Consider the following 11,138-nt stretch of genomic DNA (forward strand, 5'->3'; position numbering starts at 1 on the left):
TTTCCCCAGAGGGGAAAGCCCAGGAGAACGGCATCTTCCACACCCAGGGACTAAGCCCCTTCCCCAATAGCAGCAGGGGCTCGGAATCCCGCTATAAAAGCGGAACCCTTACCCAAGGCAGAGGTCGGGGGTACCCTAGGTGCTTCCGAAGCTACAGGTAACGCTCAACGTACCGAAAATGCCTTCTGAGACACAAGGTCCCAGAGACAGGGGGATCGCAACCCGTTGTCTGTGGACTAAGCCCGCTCCCCAATAGCAGCAAGGGGGTGAAGTCCCTCCGTAAGGAGAGACAATCCCCCAAGGCCGAGAAGCAGGGTACCACAGACACCTTCCGACCAGACCAAATGCAGATACTACACTTGATCTTAGCCAAAAGGCCGAGAAGCGATAACCGTGAAAGGGGCGGGCCCAACAAGGTCCCCTTCATGGGCACTATCACTGCTTGCTGTCAGGGAGGCTGCCAGACAATTTTCCATGCACACTCTGGGCTGGGGGGCAGTCAACCACCAGTACACACAGCAGAACCTAAACCCATACCATTATTGCTAAGCAGCAAGACAGGGGCCCATTGCACTCCCACGGGGCCTTTTTAAATGCAATCCATAACCCGGATTTGCCAGGAACCCTTCTTACTCCTCCTACTTGCATGTGACACTGGGCTTAGGATCTGCATAGGAAACACACACACAAGCACACACCTACCTTTGTTGCCTGCAGATGCCTCCTTGGCTGTCCCCAAACGGTATCAAACCAACACCCACGGGAAGCTGTAAGCATAGAGGACATGCCTGCACCCCATTGGACTTACCTGTGTGGGTTAAATCCGGGTTATTTGACAACCTATGGCGGTGATGGTTCTGCTCAGGCAGAGCAGTGCTGATGCTCCTCATAAAGCTGTCGCTGCTGTGAAGGTTCTAGGTGACATCACAAATCCCTATGGTTACATACACAACAAAGCTGGGTTGTTGTTGTTTACACTCTGCAAGGCCTGTGGAAGTGAGTGACATCATAGCACTGTAGTTCTGAGGGTTCTAGATGGATGCAACAATCTCCTGTTGCTTCTATGAAGGCCATAATAGACGACATCACCAAACAGCTCCATAGTCACATACACAGCAAAGGAGAGATGTTGTTTACACCTAGTGATGTCAGTGGTATTGAGTGACATCACAGCACAGTGCTAAGGCTCCTGGGCCTGGACACAGCAGCGGCTGCAATATCTCAACGGAGAATACGTTTATATATATGTGTGTGTGTGCGCGTATATATATATATATATATATATATATATATATATATATATATATTTCTCCGCCGAAATCACTTTTAAACCCATTTCCACCTTTTTTTCCCTTCTCTTCCTCTTACTTTTTTTTCACGTTTTTTTACGTTTTTCTCCTTTTCGCCTCTTTTCTGGGCGTATTATTCTTCTTTTTCTTCTTTTTTTTTGTCTAATGCATACCCCATCAGTGCAGCAATGCTTATTCAATACCGCCAGCAGATGGAGACACTGGGGGATAATTTTCTAAGGATTTATACTGATTTTTCCTGTCTGAATTTGTCGCACAGAAAGTTGCAGGCCAAATATGTGTGACATTTCTGCGACTTTAGCTTCTAGAGCATTTTTACAACATTATACATAGGTGCTGAATACATAAAAAGCGACTGTTCAGCGACAGACAAGTCGCATCGGCTGAAAGTAGGCCAGAATGTCAGTCCATGTTGGAGCAGGTTTAGATACAGTCTAAAGTATAGATCTCAAAGTCTGTGCACAGAATTTAGCAAGGGCCTCGCACCTTCTGATGCATCAGGTAGGTGCACAATAGCATAGCCTAACCCTCTGTACTTTGGTCTATATTGATGCGGGACATAGACAGCCAGCTGATGACCAATCCATTAGTGCAATGGATGGCTGGAAGCATTTGTCTTTGCCTTTGCAATACCACAGAAGCAATGCATGGTCAATGTACAGCAATGACACACCTGTGTGAACAGCCAGGAGACCCCCCCCCCCCATGTTATGTTACATAGTTACATAGTTAGTACGGTCGAAAAAAGACATATGTCCATCACGTTCAACCAGGGAATTAAGGGGTAGGGGTGTGGCGCGATATTGGGGAAGGGATGAGATTTTATATTTCTTCATAAGCATTAATCTTATTTTGTCAATTAGGAACATTCAGCACCCACCCGCTATCAAGGCAGCTGCCTATCATGTCATGCCCTACCTGCACAGGTGTGCTGGCTACTCAAATGATCCAATTAAGGAGGCCATTTAGTCAGCAGCAGCAGAAGTCCTGTGCCTGGACGCTCCAACAGGGGCCAGACACAAGCAGAAGCAGAAGCAGCAGAAGCAGCAGCAGCACCACCTTTTGTTTTTTGGCTGCAGCAGCAGCAAGGCCCACAGGGCTGGCTAGCTGGCTAGCCAGCAAGCAGGTAGCAATGAAAGTAGGAATCTTTCTTTTTAACCCTGTAAGGGGGTGGTGCACTGTACCCGAAGATACTGCCATATCGGGTCAATGCATAGGGCGACGGAAGCAAGCTTCGAAATCGGCCCCCGTTCTCAAAAATCCATTTAATATATGGTCCCCAGATAGGGGACGTATCAGATATTAAACTGATAAGAACAGATACTACACTTGATCTTAGCCAAAAGGCCGAGAAGCGATAACCGTGAAAGGGGCGGGCCCAACAAGGTCCCCTTCATGGGCACTATCACTGCTTGCTGTCAGGGAGGCTGCCAGACAATTTTCCATGCACACTCTGGGCTGGGGGGCAGTCAACCACCAGTACACACAGCAGAACCTAAACCCATACCATTATTGCTAAGCAGCAAGACAGGGGCCCATTGCACTCCCACGGGGCCTTTTTAAATGCAATCCATAACCCGGATTTGCCAGGAACCCTTCTTACTCCTCCTACTTGCATGTGACACTGGGCTTAGGATCTGCATAGGAAACACACACACAAGCACACACCTACCTTTGTTGCCTGCAGATGCCTCCTTGGCTGTCCCCAAACGGTATCAAACCAACACCCACGGGAAGCTGTAAGCATAGAGGACATGCCTGCACCCCATTGGACTTACCTGTGTGGGTTAAATCCGGGTTATTTGACAACCTATGGCGGTGATGGTTCTGCTCAGGCAGAGCAGTGCTGATGCTCCTCATAAAGCTGTCGCTGCTGTGAAGGTTCTAGGTGACATCACAAATCCCTATGGTTACATACACAACAAAGCTGGGTTGTTGTTGTTTACACTCTGCAAGGCCTGTGGAAGTGAGTGACATCATAGCACTGTAGTTCTGAGGGTTCTAGATGGATGCAACAATCTCCTGTTGCTTCTATGAAGGCCATAATAGACGACATCACCAAACAGCTCCATAGTCACATACACAGCAAAGGAGAGATGTTGTTTACACCTAGTGATGTCAGTGGTATTGAGTGACATCACAGCACAGTGCTAAGGCTCCTGGGCCTGGACACAGCAGCGGCTGCAATATCTCAACGGAGAATACGTTTATATATATGTGTGTGTGTGCGCGTATATATATATATATATATATATATATATATATATATATATATATATTTCTCCGCCGAAATCACTTTTAAACCCATTTCCACCTTTTTTTCCCTTCTCTTCCTCTTACTTTTTTTTCACGTTTTTTTACGTTTTTCTCCTTTTCGCCTCTTTTCTGGGCGTATTATTCTTCTTTTTCTTCTTTTTTTTTGTCTAATGCATACCCCATCAGTGCAGCAATGCTTATTCAATACCGCCAGCAGATGGAGACACTGGGGGATAATTTTCTAAGGATTTATACTGATTTTTCCTGTCTGAATTTGTCGCACAGAAAGTTGCAGGCCAAATATGTGTGACATTTCTGCGACTTTAGCTTCTAGAGCATTTTTACAACATTATACATAGGTGCTGAATACATAAAAAGCGACTGTTCAGCGACAGACAAGTCGCATCGGCTGAAAGTAGGCCAGAATGTCAGTCCATGTTGGAGCAGGTTTAGATACAGTCTAAAGTATAGATCTCAAAGTCTGTGCACAGAATTTAGCAAGGGCCTCGCACCTTCTGATGCATCAGGTAGGTGCACAATAGCATAGCCTAACCCTCTGTACTTTGGTCTATATTGATGCGGGACATAGACAGCCAGCTGATGACCAATCCATTAGTGCAATGGATGGCTGGAAGCATTTGTCTTTGCCTTTGCAATACCACAGAAGCAATGCATGGTCAATGTACAGCAATGACACACCTGTGTGAACAGCCAGGAGACCCCCCCCCCCCATGTTATGTTACATAGTTACATAGTTAGTACGGTCGAAAAAAGACATATGTCCATCACGTTCAACCAGGGAATTAAGGGGTAGGGGTGTGGCGCGATATTGGGGAAGGGATGAGATTTTATATTTCTTCATAAGCATTAATCTTATTTTGTCAATTAGGAACATTCAGCACCCACCCGCTATCAAGGCAGCTGCCTATCATGTCATGCCCTACCTGCACAGGTGTGCTGGCTACTCAAATGATCCAATTAAGGAGGCCATTTAGTCAGCAGCAGCAGAAGTCCTGTGCCTGGACGCTCCAACAGGGGCCAGACACAAGCAGAAGCAGAAGCAGCAGAAGCAGCAGCAGCACCACCTTTTGTTTTTTGGCTGCAGCAGCAGCAAGGCCCACAGGGCTGGCTAGCTGGCTAGCCAGCAAGCAGGTAGCAATGAAAGTAGGAATCTTTCTTTTTAACCCTGTAAGGGGGTGGTGCACTGTACCCGAAGATACTGCCATATCGGGTCAATGCATAGGGCGACGGAAGCAAGCTTCGAAATCGGCCCCCGTTCTCAAAAATCCATTTAATATATGGTCCCCAGATAGGGGACGTATCAGATATTAAACTGATAAGAACAGATACTACACTTGATCTTAGCCAAAAGGCCGAGAAGCGATAACCGTGAAAGGGGCGGGCCCAACAAGGTCCCCTTCATGGGCACTATCACTGCTTGCTGTCAGGGAGGCTGCCAGACAATTTTCCATGCACACTCTGGGCTGGGGGGCAGTCAACCACCAGTACACACAGCAGAACCTAAACCCATACCATTATTGCTAAGCAGCAAGACAGGGGCCCATTGCACTCCCACGGGGCCTTTTTAAATGCAATCCATAACCCGGATTTGCCAGGAACCCTTCTTACTCCTCCTACTTGCATGTGACACTGGGCTTAGGATCTGCATAGGAAACACACACACAAGCACACACCTACCTTTGTTGCCTGCAGATGCCTCCTTGGCTGTCCCCAAACGGTATCAAACCAACACCCACGGGAAGCTGTAAGCATAGAGGACATGCCTGCACCCCATTGGACTTACCTGTGTGGGTTAAATCCGGGTTATTTGACAACCTATGGCGGTGATGGTTCTGCTCAGGCAGAGCAGTGCTGATGCTCCTCATAAAGCTGTCGCTGCTGTGAAGGTTCTAGGTGACATCACAAATCCCTATGGTTACATACACAACAAAGCTGGGTTGTTGTTGTTTACACTCTGCAAGGCCTGTGGAAGTGAGTGACATCATAGCACTGTAGTTCTGAGGGTTCTAGATGGATGCAACAATCTCCTGTTGCTTCTATGAAGGCCATAATAGACGACATCACCAAACAGCTCCATAGTCACATACACAGCAAAGGAGAGATGTTGTTTACACCTAGTGATGTCAGTGGTATTGAGTGACATCACAGCACAGTGCTAAGGCTCCTGGGCCTGGACACAGCAGCGGCTGCAATATCTCAACGGAGAATACGTTTATATATATGTGTGTGTGTGCGCGTATATATATATATATATATATATATATATATATATATATATATATATTCTCCGCCGAAATCACTTTTAAACCCATTTCCACCTTTTTTTCCCTTCTCTTCCTCTTACTTTTTTTTCACGTTTTTTTACGTTTTTCTCCTTTTCGCCTCTTTTCTGGGCGTATTATTCTTCTTTTTCTTCTTTTTTTTTGTCTAATGCATACCCCATCAGTGCAGCAATGCTTATTCAATACCGCCAGCAGATGGAGACACTGGGGGATAATTTTCTAAGGATTTATACTGATTTTTCCTGTCTGAATTTGTCGCACAGAAAGTTGCAGGCCAAATATGTGTGACATTTCTGCGACTTTAGCTTCTAGAGCATTTTTACAACATTATACATAGGTGCTGAATACATAAAAAGCGACTGTTCAGCGACAGACAAGTCGCATCGGCTGAAAGTAGGCCAGAATGTCAGTCCATGTTGGAGCAGGTTTAGATACAGTCTAAAGTATAGATCTCAAAGTCTGTGCACAGAATTTAGCAAGGGCCTCGCACCTTCTGATGCATCAGGTAGGTGCACAATAGCATAGCCTAACCCTCTGTACTTTGGTCTATATTGATGCGGGACATAGACAGCCAGCTGATGACCAATCCATTAGTGCAATGGATGGCTGGAAGCATTTGTCTTTGCCTTTGCAATACCACAGAAGCAATGCATGGTCAATGTACAGCAATGACACACCTGTGTGAACAGCCAGGAGACCCCCCCCCCCCCATGTTATGTTACATAGTTACATAGTTAGTACGGTCGAAAAAAGACATATGTCCATCACGTTCAACCAGGGAATTAAGGGGTAGGGGTGTGGCGCGATATTGGGGAAGGGATGAGATTTTATATTTCTTCATAAGCATTAATCTTATTTTGTCAATTAGGAACATTCAGCACCCACCCGCTATCAAGGCAGCTGCCTATCATGTCATGCCCTACCTGCACAGGTGTGCTGGCTACTCAAATGATCCAATTAAGGAGGCCATTTAGTCAGCAGCAGCAGAAGTCCTGTGCCTGGACGCTCCAACAGGGGCCAGACACAAGCAGAAGCAGAAGCAGCAGAAGCAGCAGCAGCACCACCTTTTGTTTTTTGGCTGCAGCAGCAGCAAGGCCCACAGGGCTGGCTAGCTGGCTAGCCAGCAAGCAGGTAGCAATGAAAGTAGGAATCTTTCTTTTTAACCCTGTAAGGGGGTGGTGCACTGTACCCGAAGATACTGCCATATCGGGTCAATGCATAGGGCGACGGAAGCAAGCTTCGAAATCGGCCCCCGTTCTCAAAAATCCATTTAATATATGGTCCCCAGATAGGGGACGTATCAGATATTAAACTGATAAGAACAGATACTACACTTGATCTTAGCCAAAAGGCCGAGAAGCGATAACCGTGAAAGGGGCGGGCCCAACAAGGTCCCCTTCATGGGCACTATCACTGCTTGCTGTCAGGGAGGCTGCCAGACAATTTTCCATGCACACTCTGGGCTGGGGGGCAGTCAACCACCAGTACACACAGCAGAACCTAAACCCATACCATTATTGCTAAGCAGCAAGACAGGGGCCCATTGCACTCCCACGGGGCCTTTTTAAATGCAATCCATAACCCGGATTTGCCAGGAACCCTTCTTACTCCTCCTACTTGCATGTGACACTGGGCTTAGGATCTGCATAGGAAACACACACACAAGCACACACCTACCTTTGTTGCCTGCAGATGCCTCCTTGGCTGTCCCCAAACGGTATCAAACCAACACCCACGGGAAGCTGTAAGCATAGAGGACATGCCTGCACCCCATTGGACTTACCTGTGTGGGTTAAATCCGGGTTATTTGACAACCTATGGCGGTGATGGTTCTGCTCAGGCAGAGCAGTGCTGATGCTCCTCATAAAGCTGTCGCTGCTGTGAAGGTTCTAGGTGACATCACAAATCCCTATGGTTACATACACAACAAAGCTGGGTTGTTGTTGTTTACACTCTGCAAGGCCTGTGGAAGTGAGTGACATCATAGCACTGTAGTTCTGAGGGTTCTAGATGGATGCAACAATCTCCTGTTGCTTCTATGAAGGCCATAATAGACGACATCACCAAACAGCTCCATAGTCACATACACAGCAAAGGAGAGATGTTGTTTACACCTAGTGATGTCAGTGGTATTGAGTGACATCACAGCACAGTGCTAAGGCTCCTGGGCCTGGACACAGCAGCGGCTGCAATATCTCAACGGAGAATACGTTTATATATATGTGTGTGTGTGCGCGTATATATATATATATATATATATATATATATATATATATATATTTCTCCGCCGAAATCACTTTTAAACCCATTTCCACCTTTTTTTTCCCTTCTCTTCCTCTTACTTTTTTTTCACGTTTTTTTACGTTTTTCTCCTTTTCGCCTCTTTTCTGGGCGTATTATTCTTCTTTTTCTTCTTTTTTTTTGTCTAATGCATACCCCATCAGTGCAGCAATGCTTATTCAATACCGCCAGCAGATGGAGACACTGGGGGATAATTTTCTAAGGATTTATACTGATTTTTCCTGTCTGAATTTGTCGCACAGAAAGTTGCAGGCCAAATATGTGTGACATTTCTGCGACTTTAGCTTCTAGAGCATTTTTACAACATTATACATAGGTGCTGAATACATAAAAAGCGACTGTTCAGCGACAGACAAGTCGCATCGGCTGAAAGTAGGCCAGAATGTCAGTCCATGTTGGAGCAGGTTTAGATACAGTCTAAAGTATAGATCTCAAAGTCTGTGCACAGAATTTAGCAAGGGCCTCGCACCTTCTGATGCATCAGGTAGGTGCACAATAGCATAGCCTAACCCTCTGTACTTTGGTCTATATTGATGCGGGACATAGACAGCCAGCTGATGACCAATCCATTAGTGCAATGGATGGCTGGAAGCATTTGTCTTTGCCTTTGCAATACCACAGAAGCAATGCATGGTCAATGTACAGCAATGACACACCTGTGTGAACAGCCAGGAGACCCCCCCCCCCCCATGTTATGTTACATAGTTACATAGTTAGTACGGTCGAAAAAAGACATATGTCCATCACGTTCAACCAGGGAATTAAGGGGTAGGGGTGTGGCGCGATATTGGGGGAAGGGATGAGATTTTATATTTCTTCATAAGCATTAATCTTATTTTGTCAATTAGGAACATTCAGCACCCACCCGCTATCAAGGCAGCTGCCTATCATGTCATGCCCTACCTGCACAGGTGTGCTGGCTACTCAAATGATCCAATTAAGGAGGCCATTTAGTCAGCAGCAGCAGAAGTCCTGTGCCTGGACGCTCCAACAGGGGCCAGACACAAGCAGAAGCAGAAGCAGCAGAAGCAGCAGCAGCACCACCTTTTGTTTTTTGGCTGCAGCAGCAGCAAGGCCCACAGGGCTGGCTAGCTGGCTAGCCAGCAAGCAGGTAGCAATGAAAGTAGGAATCTTTCTTTTTAACCCTGTAAGGGGGTGGTGCACTGTACCCGAAGATACTGCCATATCGGGTCAATGCATAGGGCGACGGAAGCAAGCTTCGAAATCGGCCCCCGTTCTCAAAAATCCATTTAATATATGGTCCCCAGATAGGGGACGTATCAGATATTAAACTGATAAGAACAGATACTACACTTGATCTTAGCCAAAAGGCCGAGAAGCGATAACCGTGAAAGGGGCGGGCCCAACAAGGTCCCCTTCATGGGCACTATCACTGCTTGCTGTCAGGGAGGCTGCCAGACAATTTTCCATGCACACTCTGGGCTGGGGGGCAGTCAACCACCAGTACACACAGCAGAACCTAAACCCATACCATTATTGCTAAGCAGCAAGACAGGGGCCCATTGCACTCCCACGGGGCCTTTTTAAATGCAATCCATAACCCGGATTTGCCAGGAACCCTTCTTACTCCTCCTACTTGCATGTGACACTGGGCTTAGGATCTGCATAGGAAACACACACACAAGCACACACCTACCTTTGTTGCCTGCAGATGCCTCCTTGGCTGTCCCCAAACGGTATCAAACCAACACCCACGGGAAGCTGTAAGCATAGAGGACATGCCTGCACCCCATTGGACTTACCTTGTGTGGGTTAAATCCGGGTTATTTGACAACCTATGGCGGTGATGGTTCTGCTCAGGCAGAGCAGTGCTGATGCTCCTCATAAAGCTGTCGCTGCTGTGAAGGTTCTAGGTGACATCACAAATCCCTATGGTTACATACACAACAAAGCTGGGTTGTTGTTGTTTACACTCTGCAAGGCCTGTGGAAGTGAGTGACATCATAGCACTGTAGTTCTGAGGGTTCTAGATGGATGCAACAATCTCCTGTTGCTTCTATGAAGGCCATAATAGACGACATCACCAAACAGCTCCATAGTCACATACACAGCAAAGGAGAGATGTTGTTTACACCTAGTGATGTCAGTGGTATTGAGTGACATCACAGCACAGTGCTAAGGCTCCTGGGCCTGGACACAGCAGCGCTGCAATATCTCAACGGAGAATACGTTTATATATATGTGTGTGTGTGCGCGTATATATATATATATATATATATATATATATATATATATATATATATATTTCTCCGCCGAAATCACTTTTAAACCCATTTCCACCTTTTTTTCCCTTCTCTTCCTCTTACTTTTTTTTCACGTTTTTTTACGTTTTTCTCCTTTTCGCCTCTTTTCTGGGCGTATTATTCTTCTTTTTCTTCTTTTTTTTTGTCTAATGCATACCCCATCAGTGCAGCAATGCTTATTCAATACCGCCAGCAGATGGAGACACTGGGGGATAATTTTCTAAGGATTTATACTGATTTTTCCTGTCTGAATTTGTCGCACAGAAAGTTGCAGGCCAAATATGTGTGACATTTCTGCGACTTTAGCTTCTAGAGCATTTTTACAACATTATACATAGGTGCTGAATACATAAAAAGCGACTGTTCAGCGACAGACAAGTCGCATCGGCTGAAAGTAGGCCAGAATGTCAGTCCATGTTGGAGCAGGTTTAGATACAGTCTAAAGTATAGATCTCAAAGTCTGTGCACAGAATTTAGCAAGGGCCTCGCACCTTCTGATGCATCAGGTAGGTGCACAATAGCATAGCCTAACCCTCTGTACTTTGGTCTATATTGATGCGGGACATAGACAGCCAGCTGATGACCAATCCATTAGTGCAATGGATGGCTGGAAGCATTTGTCTTTGCCTTTGCAATACCACAGAAGCAATGCATGGTCAATGTACAGCAATGACACACCTGTGTGAACAGCCAGGAGACCCCCC

General features: G+C 46.2%; 4 non-coding genes and 1 pseudogene across 4 annotated transcripts; all 5 read right to left on the minus strand.

Moving 5' to 3' along the window:
- Positions 1–310: 310 nt before the first annotated feature.
- On the minus strand, positions 311–389 carry LOC130326226 (U2 spliceosomal RNA; annotated as a pseudogene).
- Positions 390–2,478: 2,089 nt separating this feature from the next.
- LOC130326229 (U2 spliceosomal RNA) lies at positions 2,479–2,669 on the minus strand. Its single transcript, XR_008870879.1, has one exon. It is a non-coding gene; the product is annotated as a U2 spliceosomal RNA (small nuclear RNA).
- Positions 2,670–4,760: 2,091 nt separating this feature from the next.
- Positions 4,761–4,951, minus strand: LOC130326230 (U2 spliceosomal RNA). The gene has a single exon (XR_008870880.1). It is a non-coding gene; the product is annotated as a U2 spliceosomal RNA (small nuclear RNA).
- A 2,091-nt stretch (positions 4,952–7,042) lies between these two features.
- On the minus strand, positions 7,043–7,233 carry LOC130326218 (U2 spliceosomal RNA). Its single transcript, XR_008870872.1, has one exon. It is a non-coding gene; the product is annotated as a U2 spliceosomal RNA (small nuclear RNA).
- Positions 7,234–9,323: 2,090 nt separating this feature from the next.
- On the minus strand, positions 9,324–9,514 carry LOC130326219 (U2 spliceosomal RNA). Its single transcript, XR_008870873.1, has one exon. It is a non-coding gene; the product is annotated as a U2 spliceosomal RNA (small nuclear RNA).
- Positions 9,515–11,138: the final 1,624 nt, after the last annotated feature.

Source organism: Hyla sarda, unplaced genomic scaffold (assembly GCF_029499605.1).
Source record: "Hyla sarda isolate aHylSar1 unplaced genomic scaffold, aHylSar1.hap1 scaffold_2820, whole genome shotgun sequence".
Classification (NCBI taxonomy): domain Eukaryota; kingdom Metazoa; phylum Chordata; class Amphibia; order Anura; family Hylidae; genus Hyla; species Hyla sarda.